Below are 12,536 nucleotides of genomic sequence, written 5' to 3' on the forward strand. Positions count from 1 at the left end.
TTCTAAGAACTACAGAGATAATGTGAAATCTGACTCAGCATGTTTGCTGGTGGTAAAAATATACTTTAAAAATTATCATGCATATTTTAAGAAAAGCCAAATGAGTACATTAATAGTATTAGAAACAAAGATTGTGTCATGGTATAAAAAGTACATACCAGTATGTTTTGTAAATCTCCTACCATATTAAATTTAACTAAAAATAGAATAAAATTGTAAAAGATTTTTTTCCTCGCTCTATTTATAGGAAAAGCCCAGTGGCAATGAAATCTGGTAGCACAAACACAGCTAGCTCTAGATTTCTAAACCTCACTTTCTACCCATTGCAAGAAAGCAGGTCACCTTGCAGAAATGGCTGAACCCAGATTTAGGGCAGAGAAAGTATAGAACAACCTGGGATCCCCTCTGCCTACAAAGGTAAGAAATGCCATGAATCACAACAAGAGGACACAGGGAGCTTATTGCATCAACTTCCAATGTTTACTTTTGGACAGCTGGGCTTTCAAAATATGGTAGTTATAAGCAGTTATTTAAAAATAAATATTATTTCATTTTACAATGAAATTTAAAATGAAAGAAAAAGGTAATGAAAAAGATCTTCTCTATATAATAATGCCTGTTAACAAATATAAAAGCAATTAAGGAACTAGAAAGTCACCATTTTGAAACTTCTAAGATAAACACTGGCTTAGACAAATACCATCAGTTAATGTCAAAACCCATCTGGTGAAAGGTTTCTGGAAAACTCAGTTACCGCAGAGCTTAGTTACTAATTCAAAGGAAAATACTCATGTGTGGGCTCTTGGGGCGGGCTAGCCATCAGCTTGACAAATCAATCAGACCCAGTACTGCTCTCATTGGAGGCCTGCTCTCCTGTGCCTTACCTGACACAATGTGAAATGCACAACAAAATCCACAACATACTCCTGGAAAATTAGTTCAGCCAAATATAATCAATTCTTCAGGCCAAATTAAGGGACACCATGAAGATACAGGGAAACGCAGAATGTGACATATTCTCAAAGAAAGCTGAGTCATATCAACTAAATGAAGCACAGGAATCTAGATTAAACCCATGTTTTGTTTCAAAACATACCAAAGATACTCATTGGACAACTGAAAATATCAAATATGGGCTGACTATAATATGATATTATTGAACACTGTTAAACTTTTAGTTATTATCGAAGTGTTGTGATATTGGAAAAGTGTTTTTTTTAGAAGATGCATTTTAAAAGTATTTAGGGGTTAGTTAATATATCTATAGCTTAATTTCAAGTAATCTATAGGAAATATACATATATATATATATAGAGAGAGAGAGAGAGAGAGAGAGAGATTGGGGGTAATTATAGCTAAAAGTTAACACTTTTTGAAATTAGGTAGGGGTTATCTGGATATTTGTTAAGTTGTTCTCTTTTAGGAAGCCTTAAATTTTTTATAATAAACAGTTAACGTATAGTCTAAGTATCTGCCTGGTATGCACAAGGATCTGGGTTTGATCCCAGGTTCTACATGCCATGCCAGTCCTGCCCTTGGCTGAACAGGCAGCTGAAAATAGGAGCGGTGGTGCATGCCCGTAATCCCAGCACTTGGGAAGGCTGAGGTAGGAGGACCACTCCAAGTCTGAGATGTGTAGTGAGGTCTTGTACCAAATAAATAAATAAATCTTTAACAAAACTAATGCAAGAAAATGTAGTAATGCAAAAAGTTATACTTGTTTTGAAAAATTAACATTGAAGTAAAGAATAATCTAAGAAATAGGTAGAGCAGAAACAAAATAAAATCCAAGAGGAGTAGATCAAGAATTTTAATATGTGTATAACAAACACAGCAGAAAGAGAGAAACGGAAAATTCTCAGTGAGAAATTATCAGAAAGATGGGTTCAGCGGCACACACCTGTATTCCTAGCACTCAGGAGGCTGAGGCAGGAGGATGGCCACAAGTTTAAGGCCAGTGTGGACTACATAGTGAGCTCTAGGCTCACTTGAACTGCATAAGGAGACCCTACCCTTAAAAACAAAAAAACAGGGGGCAGGGAGATAGCTCAGTGAGGTAAGTGCTTGCCTGGTAAGTGCAAGGTCCTGAGTTCAATCCCTGGTACCACCAAAAAATAAAAAAATAAAAAAAAATAAACAGAGTGATACGATGTGGACGCTTTAGTGTCTGGCTTCTTTCACTTACTATGCTGTATCTGCTCTTCATCCATGTTATTGGGACCGGGGAGATGGCTCAGTGGAATAAGCACTTCCCTGGCAAGCACAAGGGCCTGAGTTCAATCCGCAGTTCCGCCAAAAAAAAAAACAAAACACAAAATGAGAAATTATCAAAGAAAAGATGAGATACATTTCACAAAGCTGAAAAGTACAGTTGTTCAAATTGAATGGTTACAGCGAAAGTGGGACAAGTAAAAAGACTAAGACTGAGATTCTTCCTACTGATATTTCAAACATCCAAAGACAAACAGAATATGAAGCATGCACATAAAGGATAATGAGCACATCAGTGCCTGTTTTGTCATGAATGCTAAAGTCATGCAATAAGGTTTTATAAACCAGAGGGAAAATAATTTTGCATGCTAAATTCACTATCAATTCAAGGAAGAATCCAAAATAAAATCATTTCCAACTCAAACATTTACTGTCCAGACACTCTTCCTTAGGAATTACTTGAACATGTCTATTGGCAAAATAAAAATAAAATTCAAAATACTGAAAGTTGTAGGTTACAAGAAATAGTGACCATTCACATCCCAGGTTCATTGTTACACATCAGATCAACCAAACAATCCAGAAATTCACATAGAAAGTCAAAGAAATCCACAAAAACCATCATTAAAAAAAAACTATCACTGCTCACTTCAGTAGCATATATACTAAAATTGGAATGACACAGAAAAGATTAGGATGGACCCTGCACAAGAATGACACACAAATTTGTGAAGCGTTCCATAGTTTTTGGGTGTAACATGAATTACACATTCTTAATGTTAGTGGATTTCAAACTATGGAGAGATGGATTATTATATGTTTCTTAATAACTAACTTTTTAAATTATACCATGAATGACCCAGCGTGCTTTGGGTAAGATGTTATTAACTATCACTAGTTTCTTTTCAGTTGTAGGAAGAGCTAACAAAAAAAAAATCTTAAAATTTATCCAATGATATTTTGACAATAAAAATAAAATGACTATGATTTGAAATATCTGAAAATTAAAAAAAAATTTTAAAACTATCAGAAAAAAAATAAACTATCAGCCAGTTGCAAATGAGCAAATAAGAAGCTTGGAAACTTCCACTCTGTGTCAATAAGTAAAATGCTGAACAAACGGAAAGATCAACAACTCTTCTCGGCTACACAGAAGAAGAACTGGGGACATAGCTGGGGCTGGGGAATCTAACTGAGCAGGGCAGCACCTGCCTGGCAAGTGAAAGGTCCTGAATTCAATACCTGGTACCCACCCAGAAAGAGACAAGACGAGACGGGACAGGACAGGATGGGACAAGACAGCAAGATTTCTCAGCAGACGAAGTGCCTGCCTAGGCAAGCACAGGGACTGAGGTTCCATCCCCAGCACCACAGGCTGTGCTGGCCCAGTCCCCAGGAACACTGAGCCTGCCACCAAGTCCTGAGATGGTGGCACATGCCTGTAATCCCGGCGCTGGGGAGGCTGAAAGTAGGAGGATCGCTATGAGTCTGAGCTATGTAGTGAGACCCTGTACCAAAAACATGAAATTAAAAAAAAAAAAAAAGAAAGAGAGAGAGAGACAAACAAAGAAAAAAAGAAAAAGAAAGCCACAACTGTACACAGAAGAACTCAACTAACATGTCAAACCACTGCCCTAAAAATTAGAGAGACAGACACAAAGAGATAATCACAATTTACCAGAATGGAAATGTTACTGGCAACCAGTACACAGCAGGGATGCTGCAACTAAAACTGGTGAAACGGCAAAGACTCATTGTGTAAGTCTGAAAGAAAAAAAACTTATGGGCCCCACTCCTTTGGGAACCCACAAAATTTGAGATGTACCTTTTGGATGTGAGACCTTAACGACCTTAACCAGGTCATTAAATATCAGACAGAAATCCCCTTCTGTGTGAACCCACCAGAGGGGAAAATAAGCAGTGTTAAAACATGAATCATACTGTGTTGATCAAAAGAAAGTTTGCCCTCAGCAGAAATTGTTTGATCAGATCCTAGGTAAGGTTTTACCATAGCATTAACTAAGGGAAGAAGGGAAACACCCAGCACAACTCACTCAAAACATCCTAGCCCAACTTAAGAAGGAAACTCTTTAAATGTACTTATTAAACTCACCTTCCAGAAAAACTGGGATGATGGGCCGGCAAGATAGCTCAGCAGTCTAAAGCGCCTGTTTAGGCAAGCTTAGGCAGACACAGAGGACCGCGGTTCAATCCCTGGCACGCCAACCCAGCCCTCAGGGCAAGCTCAGATAACCAAGAAGAAAAATTGGGATGAAGAAAAGGTTTAAAAAAAGAAGGCGAAAAGATATCTAATGCATATATGCAGGACAGTTTGGATAATTGTACTGCTCATTTCTGCTGGTCTATTGAAAGGAGCAGTTAATGCTTAACTTTTTTTATCCTTTTTTTAAATTTCTTATAACTTTCTTTTTGCTGTTGTTTCATTCTGGTTTTTTAAACCAATTTTGCAGGTTTATATCTGGTAATGTAAGCAACTAATATGAAGATAACATCATGTAACCATTGTTGAATTCCTATTACTTTGTTTAATGAAATTAGAGCTGATCATTTGTGCCATACTGAAAAAAAAAAAAAAAAAAAAAAACCTCACCTTCAAGAGATACAAATTCAACAAAAGACAGAGACCTCATCACAGGACTGCAGTATACTTGCCTTCCTCAGACATCTTTCCACCGCATTGCAAATAGCCGTTTTTTGCAGTACACATTTGAAAGACATGATTACGCTCCTTGCGGGGAGTTCACACACATACACAATGCATTTTAATTCCTTTTCTCATTGCCTTTTCTTCCTGTACTTCCCTACTCTCTCAAATTATTGATTCCCTTCGCAGTTGAGAAAGATCGACCTCCCTACATTCTATTGTCTTTTACTTTGCTCTTCATTTATTTTGGGTTTCTCATATAATAGAAGCTATGCGATATTTAAGGTTGTGTACATTATTTACTTCACTTAATATGGTCTCAAGGTGCTTATTTCCCCCCCAAAAAAAATGATTCAGGTTTATCATTCTTAATGGCATAGTAGTACTACAGTGTATACAAATTCCATATTTCCTTTATCCATTCATCTGTTGATGGACACATGGGTCATTTTCAAGATTTAGCCATTATAGATTGTGCTGCTATAAACATGGGAGTGCATGTCTCACTTTAATCTGATGACTTAAACTTTTTCAGAAAAATGCCTAGAAGGGAAATAGGTCAGATGAAATTCTATTTAGTTTGTTGAGGACTCACCACATTGATTTCTGTAGTAGTTGTATAGTTTACATTCTGCGCCCCCCCCAACAGTGTAGATTTTCTGTTTCCCTGAGGTCTGACTAGCGTTTGTTATTAACTGATTTCTTTTCTTTTTTTTTTTTTTCTGTATTTTAGGGAAGGGCTTACAGGGTGTTCAGGGTCTCACTACTAGATCGGACTCATAGTGATCCTCCTGTTTACAGCCTCCCAAGTGCTGGGATTACAGCCATGCACCACCATGCCCAGTCTCAATTGCCATCTCAGCACACTCCAGGGGTAGGGACAGCATGGCAGGCCCAGGGATCAAACCCATGGCTCCTGCACCTGCTTGTAGGCACTTTAATCTGCTGAGTTATGTGGCTGGCCATAACTGATTTCTTGATGGTCATCACTTTTTTCTAGAGTAAGAGGGAATCTCCATGTTGTTTTAATTTGCGTTTCTCTAATGACTAGAGAAGTTAAACATCTTTTTCATGTGTTTATTGACCATTTGTCCTTCTTCTTTGAGATACCTATTCATTCCACTTGTCTATTATTTTATTAAGTCTTTCATTGTATGGGTCTAATTTTTTGAATTCTTTGTATATTCCATGTGTTACTCTTCTCTGAGGAACAGCTGGAAAAAAAAATGTTTTCCATGCTGCAGGCTCCCTTTTCACTCTTGGTTGTTTCTTTTCCTATGCAAATCTTGTCACTTTGACATAATCCCATTGTTGATTCTTTGCACTATTTCCTGTGTAACTGAAGTTCTGCCCAGAAAGCCATTGCCTATGCCTATGACCTCAAAAGCTTTACATATTTTATTTTCCAGCACATTGTTCTATTTTAGCACATAGTTCTTCCATCCATTTTTATTTTAGTTTATTATATGGTGGGAAACATGAATCTAGTTTAAATATTCCACATGTGGCTAGCCAATTGACTCAATACTATTCATTAAAGAGACTATTGCTCCTCCAATATATGTTTTTCCCCTTCCCCAAAGATCAAATACTCAAATGTGCTTGGGACAGTTTTTCTATCCTCTATTCTATCTCATTGATCTTTGTCTCTGTTTTTGTATCAATCCTACGTCATTTTATCACTGTTAGCTTTGTCATATAATTTCAAGTCTGGGTTGTGATGCGTCCTGCTTCGTTCCTGTTATCCAGGGCTGTTTTTGCTATGCTCAGTCCCTTCTAGTCGTATATGAATCTTAGGATTGTTATCTCCAGTTCTGTGAAGAATATTATTACCATTTTGATTGGCATTGCATGAAATTTCTATATTAATTTTGGAAGTATGCCCATTTTGACTATATTTCTTCTGCCTATCTAGTAATAGGGGATATCTTTCCATTTTCTGATGTCCTGTTGTCCTCTTCAATCTACTTTCTCTGATTACTATAATCTCAATTGTAGAGGTCTTTCACTTCTTTAGTTAAGGCACCTCCTAAGTCTCAAATTTTCCTTGGTGTTATTATAAATGACATTTTTTTTCATAAATTCTTTTTCAATGGATTCATGATTACTATATGGGGATGTTGTTGATTTTTGTGTGTTTATTTTGTACCCCACCACATTGTTGAATTATTTGGTTCTTAATTCCAAGAGTCTTATTCTTTAATCAGGGGAAAGTGTGAACACAATCCCCTTATGACCACAAGTCATATAGCTGAGTTCCCCACATTTGGGAAAATTGCAGGGGTCAGCACACCCAGAGTGCAATACCAAGAGTCTTTTGTCAGATTTGGGGGGTTTCTTGGGGGGCGTTAATTTCTATTTCATTAGTTCATGTTTATAGTGCTTGAAATTTGCATTTATCTTGAGACATAGTACATATATGTAACATATTTGTTTCTTTGCTTGATTCTCTTCCCTTCCTACCTTCCTCTATTCCTCTGTCTCTAAATCTTTGTTCCCTATTTCAATTTTTTGCCATTACTATTTTTAGCACAGGTGTGCAATTTACATTCATTTTGGAGGTATTTGGTACCTGAATACAGCATATCTTGGTTCTTCATCTCCCTGCCCTTCCCCCATCCCTTTGTCAGCTGAATCCTTTCCCATTTGCAAAAGATCTATCCTCTTGCCTCCTTCTATTCAACATTTATTTTGCTCCTTTTTATACTTAGCCTCACTCAAATGAGAGATGCCTATGATGTGCAGGCTTACATGTCTGATTTATTTCATTCAACGTTATATTTTTTAATTGCATTCATTTTCCTATCTCAAATTCATCCTTCTTTACAGTGAGTAGTATTCCATTATATACAGATACCACATTTTCTTTATTAATTTTTGGGTCTGCTATGTATGTGTCATCTGAAAATAATGACAATTTGACTTGTTCTTTTCCTGTACACATCTCTTTTCTTTCTTTTTTTTTTACCTGATTGTTCTTGCTAATGTTTCATGTACTATATTAAACATAAGTAGAGATAGTGGACAACCCTGTCTTGTTTGCAATTTTAGAGGGGAAAATATCAGCTTTTCCCTATTTAATGTGATATTGGCAATAGATTTATCATAAATGGTTTTTATCAGATTCAGATAAGGTCCACCTATATCTATTTTATTCAGAGTTTTTTATCATAAACAGATATTGAATTTTGTCAAAGGTTTTTTCTGTATCTGTTGAGAAGATCATCTGATTTTTTCTCTTCTACTTATGTAGTATTACAAAAGGACAGTAAACTGTAATTTCTTTTACTGATCATATCATACCTGTCTGAAAGGAAAAATTATAAGGCTTACTGAATATTGAAAGGCACTTTGAAGAGGAAAAAAACAAACATCAGAACCAGACACAGAAAAGAAACCCTTCTCCTCTGTTGGTGGGAGTGCAGGCTGGTACAACCACTATGAAAATCAGTAGAGATTCCTCAAAAACCTAAGACTGAGGGCCAGCCAGGTAGCTCAGCATATTAAAGTGCCTGTTTAGGCAGATTCAGGGACCAGGGGTTAGATCCCGAGTTTAGCATGCTAGTCCCGCCCCCGGGGCACACTGAGATGCATGGTGGCATGAACCTGTGATCCCAGCGCTTGAGAGGCTGAAAAACAGGAAGGAGCACTACAAGTCCAGTATGTGTAGGCCTTGTATTAAATATATTTTTCTAGAAAATCTAGGACTGGAGTTCCCATTCAAGCCAGATATTCCCTTCCTAGGTATTTTTCCAAAAGAACTGAAATCATCATACCACAGCGATATATGTGCACCCATGTTTACAGCAGTGCAATTTGTCATAGCTAAATCTTGGAAACAACCCAAATGCCCATCCATTGAGAAATGTATAAAAAAGATATGGTAGTTTTACACGATGAGTTTGAGGCTTTTGTCGATAAATGGATGCAACTAGAGACTATATTGGTAAATGAACTAAATCAGACCCACATGTGCAAACATCATAGTGTGTCACTAGTGTGAGAACCTGAAAGAGTAAATATAATCTGAAAGGGGCAATAGATACTGTGAAAGGGAAAGAAGGGAAAATTGGAATGAGGAAAAAGGACAAAAGAAAGAAGGGAGGGCCAGCCAAATAGCTCAATGGATTAAAGTGCCTGCAAGCAGGCACAGGGGCCGGGGATTTGATCCCCCGGCCTGCCATGCTGCCCCACCACCACCACCACCAGGACACACTGAGATGGCAATTGAGACTTGGCATGGTGGCACACACCTGTAATCCCAGCACTTAGGAGGCTGTAAACAGGAGACTCACTACAAGTACTATCTAGTAGTGAGATCCTGAGCATCCTATAGTCCCTTCCCTAAAATACAGAAAGAAAAAAAAGGCGGGGGAATATATATTTGTGTATCTATGTAGGATAATTTGGATAATTGTACTGCTGATTTCTGCTGGTCTTTTGAAAGGAGGAGTTAATGCCTAATTTTTTTATTCTTATTTTTTTAATTCCTTATATCATTTTCTATTGTTGCTTTGTTCTGTTTTAAGCCAATTTTGCATGTTTATATCTGATAACCTAAGCAACTAATTTGAAAATAACATCATGCAATACAGAAACCATAGTTGAATTTCTATTACTTCATTCAGTGAAGTATTGTCTTATTTCTAATGCTGGGGGCTGGGGAGATAGCTCAGTGGAATAAGTGCTTCCCTGGCAAGTGCAAGGGCCTGAGTTCAATTCCCAGTTCTGCCAAAGAAAAAGAAGCACCACATCTTATTTCTAATGCTGTTTTATTACTATTTTGTATCTTTAAAAAAAATTAAAAATTTTAAAAAAACTAGACACAGATATGACAAAAATTGGGAATTTGATAACCTGAAACAACTACAGTTACAACTATTAAATGGCTAATGCATAAAGTTGATAGCCTAAAATAACAAGTGGGCAATTTAAGCAGAGAAATTGAAATTCCAACAACAACAAAAAAGACATACTAGAGAACAAAAACAATGTACCAGTAATCAAAAATGCCTTTGAAGAGTGTTATGATTAATCTCAACTACCAAATTACTTGACTTGAGAGATGCCTCGGAAGCACACATCTGAATGTGTCTGGGTGGGTCATAGAGGTGTGGACTTGGGAACCACGCCTGAGTCCTAGCCCTTGTGTCTCTGGCTCATTTCAGCCTAGTGTGCTTCTGAGCCACCATAAAGTGATCAGGCTTGTTTTGCCACAACCTTCCACCGTGATGTTCCTGCTTCAGAGGCTGCCCACCATGGTCTGAAACTGTGAGTCAAATTAAACCATTTTCTCCTTTAAGTTGTGAATATTGGGTATTTTTTACCAGAAATGGAAAAGCTGATCTAAACAATGGCTTGTTCTTAAAATGAATATAGTCAAGGAGAGAATCTCAAACAAGAAGATACACCACCTAAAGCCTCCATAGAAACTGAAAGTTTATTCCCACAGAATATCCTGTACACAGATACTTATAGAAACCTTGCTCATAACTTGGAAGTAACCAAAATATCCTTTAATAGGATATGAATGCTTGAAGACAAATGGATAAATACACCGTGGTACTAATGAACAATGGAAATTATTCAGTACTAAAAAGAAATGAGTTTTAAGGCATTAAAATACATGGAAGAGATTTAAATGAATATTACTTCATGAAATAAATCAACCTGTAAAGGTTATAAACTGCATGATTACATCTGTGCTACATTCAATAAAAGAAAAAACTACAGAGTAAAAGATCAGAAATTACCATGAGTTATGGCAGATAGAGGAAAAACACAGGTGATTTTTATGGCAGTGAAGCTACTCTGAATGATTCCATCACAACAGGTTCATATCATGACACACTTGTCAAACTCAGAAAATGCACAGGACCAATGTTAATCTCAACACAAACTATGAACTTCAGGTGATAAGGATGTGTGAGTTCAGGTTCACTGGATGCAGCAAAGGTACTGCTGTGAGGAGGACATGTGAGAGCAGAAGTTATGTGGGAAATCTATGTATCACTCAATCATTCTGTGAATCTAAAATTGTTTTATAGAAAAGAGGCTTGGCTCCTCCTCCATTAACAGAGTCTCAGGACTTCCATGAACCACACAGAACGAGCACAACCTAATGTTACTCCTCATGCTTCTAGAGAAAGAAGATCAATCAAGCCCAAAGCCCACAGAAAGGATGAAATTATAAATATAGAGCAAAAATTAACGTACTAGTAACTATGAAAATAATACAAATAATTAATGAATTGAATAGTTAGTTCTTTGAAAGAATAAGTAAAATTGATAAACTTCTAGCTAACCTTATCAAAAAAGAAAAATCAAATTCATGCAATAAGGAATGAAAAGGGTGAAATCACTACAGATCCTGTGAAAATTCAGGTCATCCATTCTTATTTCAGAAAATGTTACTCTCATAGGAATGAAAAAGCAGATAAAATAGACAGATTCCTAGAAACATATGAATTACCAAAGCTGAATCAAGAAGATATAATAATTTTGAGCAATCCCATATCAGTCAGAGAAATTGAAAATGCAATGAAAAAAAAAACTTACCAAAAAAGAATAATCCTGGTCCTGATGTATCCACAGCTGAATTCTACAAGAAATTTAGAAAAGATTTAATGCAAATTCTTCTTAAACTCTTTCATGAATTTGAAAGGGAAGCAATATTCCCAAATTCATCCCTGTAAGCAAGCATTACCCTCATACTAAAACTGGAGAAGGACCCTACCAAAAAAGAGAACTAAAGGCCAATTTCCCTAATGAACATAGATGTAGAAATCCTCAATATCAAACAGAATGCAGGAAATCATAACCAAGTAGGATTCATCCCAGGAATGTAGGGATGGTTCAACATATGCAGATCAATAAATGTAATATACCATATCAATAGAGCAAAGATAAAAATGACATGATCATCTCAATAGATGCAGCTTTTGATAATGTCCAGTCCCCACTCATGATTTTTAAAACCCTACAGAAAATTGGAATAGATGATCTTTTCTTCAATCCGATAAAAGCCATCTATGAAAAACACAGCCAACATCATACCAAACAGACCAAAACTGAAAGCTTTCACTCTAAAATCAGGAACAAGACAAGGATGTTCACTATCATCATTCTTATTCTATACAGTTCTAGAAACATTAGCCAGAGCAATTACATAAGAGACAAAAATAAAAGAAAGGGTCAGCAAGATAGCTCAGCAGACAAGGTACCTACTTGGGCAAACACAAGGGCCAAGGTTTGATCCCAGGTCCTGCACATTTTGCCAGACCCACCCCTGGGGTGCACTGAGAAGGTGACAGAGTCTGAGTGTGATGGTGCATGCCTGTTATCCCAGTGGTAGGGAGGCTAAAAACAGGAAGATCACCACGAGTCTGATCTGAGTAGTGAGACCCTGTACCAAATACACAGATGAAATAAATAAAAAGGAATAAGCATAGGAAAGGAGGAAATGAATTTATGTTTATTTTCACATGACATGATATTCTACAGAGAAGATCCCAAAACTCTGCCAAAAGACATCTTGATTTAACAACCAAATTCAGTGATGTAATGGGATATAAAATCAATACTCAAAAATCAACAGCATTAGTGTACACAAACAACAAACTCACTGAGAAATTAGGGAAACAATATCCTTTACAATAGC

The 12,536-nt window shown here is 36.8% G+C and overlaps 1 non-coding gene across 1 annotated transcript; it reads left to right on the forward strand.

Moving 5' to 3' along the window:
- Positions 1-2,852: 2,852 nt before the first annotated feature.
- On the forward strand, positions 2,853-2,959 carry LOC111818569. Its single transcript, XR_002822528.1, has one exon. It is a non-coding gene; the product is annotated as a U6 spliceosomal RNA (small nuclear RNA).
- The last annotated feature ends 9,577 nt before the right edge of the window (positions 2,960-12,536 follow it).

The sequence above is a fragment of the Octodon degus genome, unplaced genomic scaffold (assembly GCF_000260255.1).
Source record: "Octodon degus isolate 3935 unplaced genomic scaffold, OctDeg1.0 scaffold00095, whole genome shotgun sequence".
Classification (NCBI taxonomy): Eukaryota; Metazoa; Chordata; class Mammalia; order Rodentia; family Octodontidae; genus Octodon; species Octodon degus.